Genomic DNA, 13,485 nt, shown 5'->3' on the forward strand with positions numbered 1-13,485 from the left:
CACAGTGAAGGAAAGAGAACTCACTAAAAGAGACCATTAGTCAGGGAAATAGAGAGATCACTTTGCCAAGGATATTACAGGATTGCTTTTGAATAAATGCCATAAACAATGCAAACAAAAAAATGAGAATGAAGGATGGCTAGGCAACAGCCATCTATTCTGCATAATAATTATTTTTTCAGGACAAAACTGCTGAGACACAGTTAACTAAGGAGAATTGCTTGGATCTAGTTCAGATAAATACATATGAGAGATTACTCTGTCTCTCCATAATCCTAGACTCATTTCCTTGGGGATGGTGCAAGTTACACAGTTCAAAATATTTATCTGATGATGTGCCTAAATTTGCTGAAAGAATAATTTATCATACTCAGAAAGGTCCATCACACCCAAATGCCAAAGGTAAAAACAAGTAGGAACCCCAGTATCAAAATGGTAATGACAGAAATCAACAGTTACACAAACAGAAGGCAAAGTTTTTACTGTGCTGGTAATTTTCCTCTATTCTTTCATCTTCACCATGCATCTTAAAACAGAAACTCAGCCCCTTAGAGGTTCCCTATTAATTTCAAAACCTTCTATTTTCATATAAATATGTAATTGCTTCACATGTGTTGCCTCAATCTTCTAACTCAATCTTCTAACTCATTGCCTGCATTGTTTTCTATTTTTCCTTCCTGAGATGTACCTTCTTTCTCAGATGGCATCTAAGCACTCATTTTAGCTGATCCAGCTGGTGAAACTAAGCAACTAAAGAACTGAAGAATTACTTAGCTGGTCTAATACTGAGAAATGGTGCTTCCCTATTGAAAGAGGAACTCCAGATGGCACCTGACCACTCAGAGGAATTAACACCTCCTTGCCTGCATTCACAGGGTCCACACCAGTCCCAGTGGGAAAGGTGCTGTCACACTTCAGAAATGACAAATCACTGTAAAACCCAAACAACCTGAATGTTGATGGATCATGCCCAACAAGGTGAGTGGCATAATTCTACTGATTTCACTGGGTCTAGGTTTAACAAGTAAAAGGGCTTATGTAATGAAGAACATGTCCACGAAGGAAACATCCTCAAAGGAACAGCAGGAAACAGTGAAACAGAAAATTCTAGTGCCAAGATGGATGTTTAAAAATATGTTCTGTCTTCCTCTTTCTGCCTTCTCGACAATGACTACCTATCACGGCTAATTATTTTTAAATATAAATATAATGCTTCAATCATTTATTCATGCATGTAATTTCAGTTTCATGACCTCGTTCAAATTTCTATAGAGCTCTGATTTTTTGTTGCTTACTTATAGATTTAGTTTCCTAAATTCAGGGACGCACAGTAGGGAAGCTGTCTCTTACAAGCACTTTTTCTCATAAAACAAATGGACAAACAACTTAATAAATAATTTATTTTAGGGAATTGCATGCATGAGGATCTTTGCGGTCTGATCTCTAAACTATCCACATGAAGCAGTTCTCATTCTTGGATAAACTGTGAAAAGGAAGTTCAAATTCAGTAGACTTGGAGCTCTGTCACTTAGGCTTATTTGCAACACCCTTTTCTGTAATTAATTTTTAGAGTTAATAAGCAAATAATGAAAATTTCTCTGCTGTTGTGTGGAAGGTCATTCATGGGGTATCATGAGAGCCCCTTGGTGCAGAGGCTGCCCCTGCCCCTGAGAGAGAAGGCAGGAGGTGTATGCCCCTGGACCAGCACGTAAAGGGACAATCTCTTGCCTTGTAATGTTTATAGCCAACACTGTTTAACTAGCTGGCCGAAGTGTCAAAGCTGCTGCTTCTAGTGAGTCTCCTGAGCATTTGGGAATCACTGCCAAGGACTTCTAATCTGTTCAATTTCCAATGCTCGGTTGCCAGCCTTTGATTACTGCTCTCTGAGAGGCGGTGTCAACCTTTCCTCCTCATGTATCCGACCTTACAATGAAATTAAATGCATTCTCCACTCAATGTGATTGCACATAGACACTGTAGACAGTTGTTTCAATTACATTATGCTTTGCTGCTCTTACTGAGAAATGAGTGTTTCAGAGAATGCATTTACTTTAAATCATGTGCTTTTTATCTGACAACCTCTTGTATGGGTAAGAGAATCCAAGTTTTGCGTTGCAACTAAGAAAGGTAAATTCACTGAACACATGAAGAGAAAGACAATAGGAAGAAAACAAATTTTTTTTCAATTAAACATATAGGACTTTATTCCCCAGATTTTGTATCCATTTAACATATTTCTACAGCTACTATCCCGCCATGACATGTTTTAGTCTAGTTTGTTACGTGTTTTGCTTATTTGACCTCATCTTTGTCATATCATATTCCGACTGCTTTGGCTTTCCAACATTTACCCCCTCTCCTCTCTTTCTTGCCACAACAATTTTTGCCTGTGCAAATAAAGTCAATTCTTCCTGGATGGGGCAGAGGTCTGAACTTGGGCTCTAAAACAAGGGGTCAAAAGAAAAAGAGTGAGAAATTGTTAATACCAAAAGGAGTGGTTTATCATGGCCAAACTCTACAGCAACCTTCTCACTGATTTATTTCAGCAGCTTGCTTGCAGCTACAGAAAGCACAAACCTTTCTACTCTCCTTACTCCATACTGATGCAAAACTTGCTCTTGGTACTGACAGAGAAGCCAGGCAGCCCTCTCAGACATCCACCATTAGCCTGCAGGATTCTGGAAATTTAAGTCTGAGCCTTCCACCTTCCACTCACCAGATACACTCCTTCTACAAACTCACAGCATCAATCTTTTCAGAAACCTCCTCCAGAACAGCCTGAAGGCCCAGATGTTCACAACAATCCATCTGGGATGTTACCCAAGTGATAGTGGCTTTGCACTGAAAAAGGGTACATTTGGATTAGGTATGAGAGAGAAATTCTTACTGTGAGAATAAAGATTGCCCAGTGAAACTGTGGATGCCTCACCCCTGGAAGTGTTCAAGGCAGGCTTGGCGGGGCTTTGAGTAACCTGGCTAAGTGGAAAGCGTCCCTGTCCGTGGTGGTAGGGCTTGAACTAGATGGTCTTTAAGGCCCCAGATCACACCATGATCCTCTGATCTGTGGAGCACCAGACAGGAGATGAACCCTTCTCATAATTTCCCCACAATATCAACGTTTCACTTGGATAAGGACGCCCTTTGATGTGCAATGACAGCAGCAAGAACACGTCTGGATGCCATCAGAGAAGCCTCTAAGTTGTACCTCTTGTATTTTGGGGGAGCTGTTACACTGATTGCTGCTTGGATGGCTGATTCAGGGGCTTGGGTGTGTCAGCATGTAGTGCTGACCTACTGCTATTGATCCTGACAGTTCACCTTCCTTCTGCACAGACAAGACTTGGGTATAAATAACCCACATTACAATGATGTGCTTAGTTCAGTGCTTTCCTGATTTGGCTCAACATTATCAAGTACTGCAAGGTGTGATTCCCCCACCTCACTGCAGCAATGATAAAAGAGCAGCCACTGAACTGCCCTTCATCTGGAGACTCCTCTCTACAACCAGACTTGAAGAACCTGAGATGTGAGAAGTTTCAGGCCCTCATTCACTAGCTTCTTCACATGACTGTTTAAAAATCACCCAGCCAACAAACAGGGAACTGGAGGAAAGACATCTCTTTGCAAATTGGTTGTAAAAAATTAATACTTAGCTTCCTTCCTATCTAAATGTTCCTGAAAAAAAAAAAAGTAGCTTGGTTAATACAAGTTAAAGAATGAAGGTAGAAACAATTTAGTGATTAAGATCCAGCTTGATCATTTCAGTGTCACAAAGAGATTTCCTTCAGTTAAATCCACAAGGCAGGCAAAACCAAGGTTGTAGGATAAAACAGCCGAAACACTGTTAATGAACAGTGCTCACTGACAAAGGAGGCTGTAAAGAAAATTTGATTCTGAAGGGAAAGGAAACAACTTCAGTTTACCATCAGCCTGTCAACTCCTTTAATGAAAACTTTACTTGTTTAATGTGTGCAGCAGGTAATTTGATACATTTTTTAGACTGTTCCAAAGGATAAATTGTTACAACTAGATCAATGGCTATGTTTTCAGAGTACTCAGAAGAGTCATCCTGCGAGGCTTCAAGGTCCTTGGAAGATAATTTAATGGTAATTCCCCCTACCCCAATCTCTACATATTGCTGTCTGTGAATTCACTACACCAGTCTCAGTCACAGCCTGTACCAAACATTCACTCCACATTACTTTAGAATATTAATCTAAACATGCCCTCCTACACAGGCAAATTTAAACTCAGTGCTGGCACAATCTAACCATTGACAAGAGACTCCAAAATTCCAGACCATTACTTCTATTACAGTCTGTGTACTCTGGAATTACAAAAACCCCCCAGTTTGCAATCTTCTTAGCTATTCCAGAACACAAGGACAGTTACTGTAGCCAGTGATAAAGAGGCAACTCTAAGCTGTCTGGATGTACGTAGCCACAGGAATAATTAAGTTGATTCATTTTCAGGAAGCAGGATGAGAAAGCAGCTGTCAGAGGATTTAGCAGATATAAGCTCTGATACATTTTATCTCTTCATTTTTCTGCTGAATTTAAAAAACCATTGCAAAAAAGTTTGTGTTGCTGTGATTTTGGCTCACTTTTCTTTCTTTCTTTCCTTCCTTCTTTCCTTTTTGCTTGTGATTGTAATTTCCAGTATAACCCAAGATATTTTTCAGTCTGCAGAAAAGAGACTTGAAACAATGCAATGGTTCTGATCAAGCTGAGCAGTCTGTTTCCATGCAGGATGAGCATCAGTATCCAGTTCAGCAGTGACTATCATTCTGCAGAACAAATGAGCACACCTAGCAGATGTGACGATGGTGCTGAGAGATAGGAGATATGACAGAAGTTCCACACAAGGTGTTGAACAGGTCTGTAGCAGGAGTCAGAAAACCTGATGCTGCAGCAATACATCAAAGTGAAATCCTGTTCAGAGCCTCAGGACCCAAATAATTGCCTGCCCTCTGGTGAGGAAAAGAGGGAAGAGAACTTGAAGAGCCTGACCTTGCACTGGATTTCAAGATACAGAAGGCCAAGTAGTAAAGAAAGAAAAGGCCGAAGATTGAGTGGTCACAACTGTTTTATATTTCAGAGAACTTGATTTTATTTTTATTTTCCCTTGACTCATGAATCCCAGCTGTGGGAAAACAGACTGAAAGCACACAGTTCTTGGGAACTGATGGGCTGAGACTACTCTTAATTCAAGACTATGGAAGAGGAGACAGAGGCTTCTTTACATTCTTGTAAGAAAGATGGAATAAGAGCATCAGGGTTAGTGGGCACATGACCAATGAGCACCATGAAACAGGGTGTGAAAGGGAGGCTGAGAAAAAACAAGGAAGGGGTCTGAGGAGTGCTACATCTGAAGAAGGTGATGTAAAAAAGTTGAGTTCCCTGCAAGAGATTCCCAGCTTACTGTGCTATTGCATGTGAGCACCTTGTAAATCATGTTCAGAGGAAACGGACCATTTATTGCTGAACTCCATCATATTACATCCCTAGGCTACTCCACCTCTACAGGAAGGGTCTGTGGCCACAGCTTGACTTGGCACTTTTCAAAAGCTCCCAGAGTTCTGTTAACTGCACTGATGACTTTTCCCTTGGATACACAGATCTTGATGGAGAACCACTGGATACCCATGGAGGCCTCCAGCTCTCTTTTAACATTACTGTTTATTTTCTCAATTAAACGCAGTAACAGTGGCAGAAGCTTTGGCTGGCAGCAAGAACCATCTTGAACTTAACTGAGAAAAAGACAAAGAGCTGTCACAAAATTCCACTGAAGGGTAATATGGCTAAAGGAATGGGCAAGAAGATGATTTTTACAAGGAATGGGAACAGACTGGAGTATACAAAGGAAAATGAAAGGAAGCTAGTAGGAAGGGTGTTATAAATATGGAAAAGTGACCAGAGCAGGAGCAAAGCTTCCAGGAGGGAATATCAGCATGAGGAGGAAGGCATCTGGAGGATGATTTGCAACAAAATAAATAAAAATGGGGACAAGTCTGAAGAAGAAAAAAGAGGGTATGATAGATATTGTATTTCAACAGAAAATGAAGGCTAAAGGAAAAGAAGAAATGAGATTTTTTTAGAAGTTCAGTTAAATGGAAATAGGAAAACAGAGGGTAAAATATGGGGGAAATTATATATTTCTAAAAATATGGCTCAGGAAGCAACTGATTGAAAGGAAATCTTCCTTAAGGACTGGCCAGAGGAAGTTGAGAATAAAATTAATAGCAACAGAAAGGGAAGTGAACAGCAGTCCTTTACAAACTGGAAATGTGAGTGGGTTTAGAATCATCATCAAAATACAAGCAAACACTCTCCATAATTTCTTCATTTTGATAAGAGACAAAGTGGAAGAAGTTCACTGTCTTCTTTCAGGACTAAAATCAGAGGCCACACACAAATGCAAGGGGTTCCATTCAAAACAATCCTAATCTACACACACAGGTCAAATATAATTTTCTTGGGTAATACTGGGCTGAAACAGGCATGACTGATAGACAGGAAACCTCTTCCTCACATTAAATATTTGCAGAAAACTATTTGCATCAGAAGTAAGGATTAAAATTCTTTCCCTGTTTGTGCTTTGTGCCTTGAGGTAGTCACAGCAAGAAATAAGTGCTGTGTGACAATGTTTCTCCCCCAGTAAAATGATATACAAAGTTAATATGACAGTTTTTGTAAACTTTCCTGTTAGTTAATTGAAGTCTTAGGTCAGACAATATTACAGTATTTCCCCCAATGTCTGACAACCTCCTTTGGCAAAATAAAACATGTACAAAATCATTTGTGGGTGGCATTTAATCCAGGGCTTTGCACAGACAAAATGTACTGATCTTCTCAAACAAAATGTTAAGCGAGGGGAGGGGGGAAATGAGGAGATATTTGTATCCTTAGTCATATACTAACATAATAATTAACATGTCAAATAATATGCTTGTAAATTCTAATGAAAAACAATATGAGAGTTACCCATGATTAGGAATATAGGAACATACATTTGGGTGCTGCTTCCCTTAATTATATTAAATGGCATTTACTAAATGAAAATTAACTTAATATATTGGCAAACTGCTGGTTCTGCAGGAGGAAAACAAGGACAGGATTCTATCAGACAGCTTTTTTTCCCCTAGGAAAACATAGAAATCAAAGAACTCAAGTCCTACATATTAATGATGAATAAAAAAAAGACTCTTTAAATGGGTACAAAACCAGGAAAAGTGGCAGAGCAAATTTTCTGAAAAAGTCAAACAGAAGGGTCTGGAATCATTGCTCAGTATATCTGAAAAATGGATAAAACTGTAAAAACAACATTACAGCTTCATATCTCCCTTAGCTGAGACAAAACCAATAAAGGTGTGGCCAGCTGCCCTGCTGGAAAGGTCTCAGGCTCCCTCACTAGCTGAACCCCTGTGTTGAGGTCCCTGCTGCCCAAGGTATGAATGGCCACATGGGGTTGCAGGGGTGCACGCCTGCCACTTGTCGTCCCTCTCCTTGTCTCCAGTCAACTCCAGGGACTCTCCAGCCTAATTTCTAAAGGGAAAGGAAGCCAGTGAAACAGGTTCATGTCTTTTTAACACCAAAAAAAAATGGAGTTCCTTAGTCATATAAGGGACCAACAAATAAACCAGCTAGCACAAAGCAGCAGGCAATGCGAGTACAGCTCCTCTACCTTTCAACTGCATACCTCTCCTCCTTGCTAACCTTGTCCCAACCCTGACACACCTAGAAAATCCATCCAGTGTGTCCATGAACTCCACTTGTTTTCAGTGGAAAATCCAGCCAAATTTCCCCATGAACATTTTTCACAGAGAAGGAGATTTGCCTGTGAAAAATGTTCAACGATTAAACACTCTATATGCAAAAGCTCTGCAATTTTGCCAAGCTTTGCTAATACCTATGTAGTACTTATGTAATACTTGCTGTTCCTTCAGCAAGTCCAAAAGTCAGCTCACCACCCAAACAGTAAAATTTCTTGTTTAGCTAAAAGTACCCCCTCACATTTATTCTGTTACTTACATGAACAAAGGAAAATAAAATATAAAGAGAAGCTGGAAGTTTCAGCTTTTGTTTTCTGGACCTGATATATGAAAAACAGTGAGGACCTCTTCTGGAACTCACTTTCCCATAATTATAACACTCTTCCTACTAGCTTGCTTTTATTTACTTTTGTGCACTGACATAAGTGACTTTCACCATTTCATTGCCACCTTCCTATTTTTATTGTTTGTTTGCTTTTGGGTGTTGCATTTTATTAGAAAAGTGAAACTTTCAAAATTTCTACCCAACAAAACCATGAAAGACTGAAAATGTGGATTTGGATTCAGTTCTTTGAATTAGAAAGCTAAATTGCCTATTTAAGCTTTTCTGATGAATGCACAAACCCAGTGTTTGGTATTCTCATGTTAGACTATTTCATTCAGTCCCATAATTTGCATGCACTTACAGTTAAGGTAAATGATCAGGCTGAGCATCTAGGAATGATGAAAAAGTCAGTTGTTCAGATGTGCCATGCCTCTGAATGAGCCTACATGTTATTTTACATCATAATTTATAACAAAAGTAAGCTGTAATCATTTTTAGGTAAACCCTTGTTCTCATATTCATGTCCCCGAAGAAAAGTGAGCTGACAAACGTGCCTACAGAACACCAATTTTTTAGCACATCTCATATTAATAACTGTTTCTAGGGATAATTGCATTGTTGTCAGAGATTCCAGTGTGTGCCACAATAATAAAAATAGCTGCATGCAATAGCTGCATGATTCACAGAAATACACAAAGCAATGAAGAGGTTAAACACATTGCAAGTTGTGAGATGCTAGCTAGAGACACTATTCTGTAAATCTGCTGCTCACAAATTACTGACTTGACAGATCATAATAAGTGCTGTCAGGACTATTACAAACCAAGATCTGCTTGGAACTGCCAAACATACACAAAATGTGTATGTCCAAGAGAAAGGAAAAAAAATGTTTTCATTGCCATTTTAAAATGTTCTGAAATAACTGACTAGTACTTCATTAAATTCTGAATTTTTGTAGTCTAGTCCAATGAGATTTCTGCCTCAGGTAGTTATATCATTACTGTGCTAGTCATATAAATAAGAACAACACATATTATTTTTCCTCCTCAGCTGTGGCAGGTAACCAAGAATATAAGGAATTCAACCAGACTATTCTTAGAAGAAGAAAATGCACAGATGACTTGTTTTGCCATAGCTCATTTTAAGAACTGCAGTGGAATGGTTTATGGCTTCAGAAACCTGTATTTTTCATTGCTGCAAAGGAACAATCTTTTCTCCCCACAGATCAAAGGGAAGCTTTTTTGGGATCTACATGCAGTACTGGAAAATAAACTACTTCCCAGGACAGAGAGCAGTGATTTATATGACACCTAATACTAACACCAACAATTCAAAAGCATTCAGTCACCTCCCTGTGATTACAAAACCAATCTGCTAGCCAGGGAAGTAGGGAATGGAACAAACTACTTAGGTTACCCAATGCTTTGGGAATATGATAGACTTCCAAAAGCACAGGGAAAGGCATCCACAGTTATCTGAAATCTAAACTAAAGACATATATCAGTAATCACCAGGACTGGTCCCATTGCTCCATCCCCTTCACTACATGATAGGAAGCATCTAAAAAAAATCACATATTTCTCTCCTCCAGTGAATACTATGTCAATACCACATCTTCAGTTTATTTTTCCCCTCTCTCCTTTTCACTCATATTAAATCAGAGCTAAAGGATTTTTTTTTCTCTCACAAAAGGATTAAAACAAGATTGGCTTCAAGTTTACTTCCCACTATTGATTTGGAACTACCAATGACATACACAGAAACACATCGATCCTGCCTAGGAGGCCTAATAATGTCTTAAAATAGTGCTATTTCTAGTAACCAACTACTGACTTATGGGTGAATAAAGCTTACAATCTTCCAGTAATGAAAGATCCTTTCTCTGATAACTTGAATGTTATCACTGCACTTTTATTCCACACTGTCACAAATCACTGCACTTCTCTCCATATTGCCATTAATCCATATTTCTAATCAGCCAGCAGACTCCTTCTTTCCTACAACTCTATAATTATTTATTTTATGTTTTTAGGCAGGAGATAAATTTAGACTTAAGTGCAAGATATTTGTTTTCCCTTGAAAGGTTAGACTCAGACTCTGTGTACTCCAGACTGCAGCAGTTGCCAAAAAAACCAACCAACCAACCAAACAAACCAAACCAACCAAACAAGCAAATAACCACCCCCCCAAAAAAACCCCCAAAAAAAAAAAAAAAAAAAAACCAACAAAACCCCCCCCGGCATCACACTCATCCTGCAGCCCTACTGCTTCATATGTGACTGCCCAAAGGATTTCTTTTGGTAAATTTGCTCAGGTCCAGAAAGAAGACAAATGGGAGATGTCATGCTAGAGTGAACATGGTCCAGGGGCACAGACATGGTGTGTCCAGACATTTGTTTCACCTGTTGGTGACAAGGAGACTAGAACTGAGGTTACAGATATAAGGAGGTTAATCCCCCTACTGATTCTCTGCCTCTGTAGAGTAATTAAGAGTGCAGAGCGGCATGTGAGGCAACAACAACAAAAGTTTTTGTAAAACTTTGCTACCATTTTATCCTAGTGGAAGTCGGGCAGGAGTGGGGAGGAAACTCCTGTAAGGGGAAGATTGATGGGAATGATGGAACTTGTGTTTCTGTGTATGAATGGTTCACAGAGACAACATGATAGAGGCAAGAGGAAACCACTGTGTGGAGGCAAGGCACATGAGGTGGGAGAGGGCTGGTGTTATCGGGGCTGTTAAGTCAGAGGAAGGAAATATTCAGGGAGGGAAAGGTGATGACGGCCTAACGTGGAAACAACTGGGAGAAACACATCAGGAATAAAATTCTGCCTGATTTTTAGGATAAAGGATGTAAGCATGGATGAAACTGGCATCAACACAATTTTTTTTGTTTTCTGTAAAACAAGATACACCCAATATTTAAACACCTGATTCTTTTGGAGACTCCCACACCCTCTGTCACAAGTCCAAAGCTGTTGAGAACAGTCAGCTGTCTCTGGCATTTTCTCTAAACAGACTGCCCTTATCGCTGGGTTTCCACTGAAAAATTTGGATTGGCCATTATTTTCTGAGCAATCCCAAGTCTGCCCAGCAGAAGGCAAATGACCGCAGTGTCATTGCCCCACACGGCCACACAGCCAGTTCAGCAAGAGCAATATTCCTACAGAAAAACCACTTTGTGTTTTTATCTTCAACTGCCTGCTACAGGCTAGGATTTCCCTGACCTTCCTGGTTTTTTTTCCTTCCTTTTTGAGTTCAGAGGCACTCCCAGGAGCATGCTAAACAAACCCAAGTATCACCGCGCCAGCCGCACGCAGAAACACGCAACCTCCTATTAGGGAGACGCGCTGGGGGAAGCCTCATAAGGATGCTATTATAGTGGAAGAGAGGAAAGCAGCAGCTCCCCACGGCAGCTGTGAAGCAGGCAGAGTGCCCAGGGGCCCCATGGCCAGGGGCAGGGAGTGCAGGGTGGCTGGTTTCCATGGAGGAGCGAGCCAGGGATGCAGGAGAGGCGCTGCTGCCGCTGGCAGGAGCAGGAACCGGAGCGATACCTGCTGGATTTCACCTCCCATCGACACCCACGGCTTCAGGGTGCTCGGTTCAGAGCTGCTCACAGCTTCTGCTCCCTCGGTCTCGTCTCCTCTGGGGGAGGACCATGACTCAGAGCACATCGTGCTGTGCCTGGTTTGGTGGGTTGTAGCGATTTAAAGGAACACAAACTGCTAGGCCTGAGCTTTAAGTAAATAAATAAATAACCTAGCAAAGCAACACAAGCCCAAAGCTGACTAACTGGTGGCTTTTGGCACCCTCTGTTCTGCATGAAGGCCCTGTGAGTGTCTTTGGCACATCATAACTCTTCACCAAACTAAACATCATCTTAGCAGAGCTGATGTTGCAACTCACAGGCCATTACCTACCAAGCAACAAACGTGATGGCTACTGGAGAGACAGCCTATTCACAGCAGGGTTCTCCCAATTACCAGTGTTTTTCATAGAGATAAAAATAAGAATCTTCAATGCTGATCCAGTACTGATCAACATCACTGTATCCGAGCCCTGAATCAACATTTAGCTGGGGGATGTATTTTGGAATATTTCTGTTGGAATATTTCTGAATTAAGGTAATAGTAAATCTGACTCCCCAAAATGTTCCCTTGCACCATATAAACCACTCGCTCTTGTGAAAGCAGCATGTACCTGCCTCGTGTCAGGTTTTCTCTTCTGTAGAATGGGTAGAAAAGAATTTATTGCATTTAGTTCATGATAAGACCACAAGATCCTTCCAATATCTATAATGCACATACAAGAGTTCATTAGATAGAAGAACTTGGGTATGTTAAAAGCCCTATTCCAGCTTTGTTACCATTTTTGTCAGAAGTAAATATGGGGGAAAATGCTTCCTCTTGGAGCTTTTTGGAAAGGCAGTAAAACATTCCAGTAGAAATCTCAGCTAAATAACATCCTCTTTAAGACAAAAGAGCTCTGAAGTGAAAGCGCAAAAGTTTTAAGAACAGCAAATGTCTTGTTGCCACATACGTAAACCCGACTCCTGAAAATTGCTACGTGATGCAGCCACCTCCACAAACAGCAGGACAGGATTCAAGACAGGTAAATATTTCATAGGGAAAACAAAATTCTGGTTTTCTTATAGAGTGTTCCCAGCAAACACTGCTCTGGATATAAGTTCAGGCCTGCACTGCAACAAGGATGACTGGTGGGGGATCCTTGAGCTGCTGAGTACAATGCCAAGGTCCTTCCCATGGCAGTGACAGCCTCCTGCCCGCCCTGAAGCCATGCTCTTCATGCATCTGCAGAACATTGCTCATAAAATTCACCAATTCTCAGTCTCTGATACCCCTATAAAGAACACAAGCTGCAACTAAATGCCTCCCCCAACTATCTGCTGGCATTACTGCCAGAGATAACACAGCACATTTAGATGCAACACTTCCTAATAGTCAAAAATGTTAAAAATGCAACCAATGGAGTGGAGCTACAACTTCTATTAACCAAGATGCAGTGCTTTCTGTTGAGGAAGGTACTGAGGGAAAAACAAGCCAGCAAATTCCTTGATGGCACACTGCTCCCAGAGCTCCTGGGCACTTGGATGTTGGAGAGATCCTGGCCCTGGATGCTCTGCACCTCTGAAGCAGAGTTGGTGGCCAAGGGAGGCCAAGGCAGTAGAGAAAACAGCTTGCCCAAATCAGTGCAGCCTTTTTAAACATGCATGATTGGCTCCAATGGCTGCAAAGAAGAAAGGCTTGAGTGAAGACCAGGGAAGTGCTGCTGCTCTAACAGATTTTGCTCAGGCAGCAATGCAAGCCTAACTTCACCAAGAGAGAGAAGAGAAGTGTAGTTCCCTGTGGATGTGGAGAGTCTTCACCTGGG

General features: G+C 40.8%; 1 protein-coding gene across 6 annotated transcripts in view; it reads right to left on the bottom strand.

Moving 5' to 3' along the window:
* The window catches only part of ELMO1 (engulfment and cell motility 1), a 301,543-nt gene that overhangs the window by 29,979 nt on the left and 258,079 nt on the right, over positions 1 to 13,485 (bottom strand). The window lies entirely within an intron of this gene.

Source organism: Zonotrichia albicollis, chromosome 1 (assembly GCF_047830755.1).
Source record: "Zonotrichia albicollis isolate bZonAlb1 chromosome 1, bZonAlb1.hap1, whole genome shotgun sequence".
In the NCBI taxonomy this organism is placed as follows: Eukaryota; Metazoa; Chordata; class Aves; order Passeriformes; family Passerellidae; genus Zonotrichia; species Zonotrichia albicollis.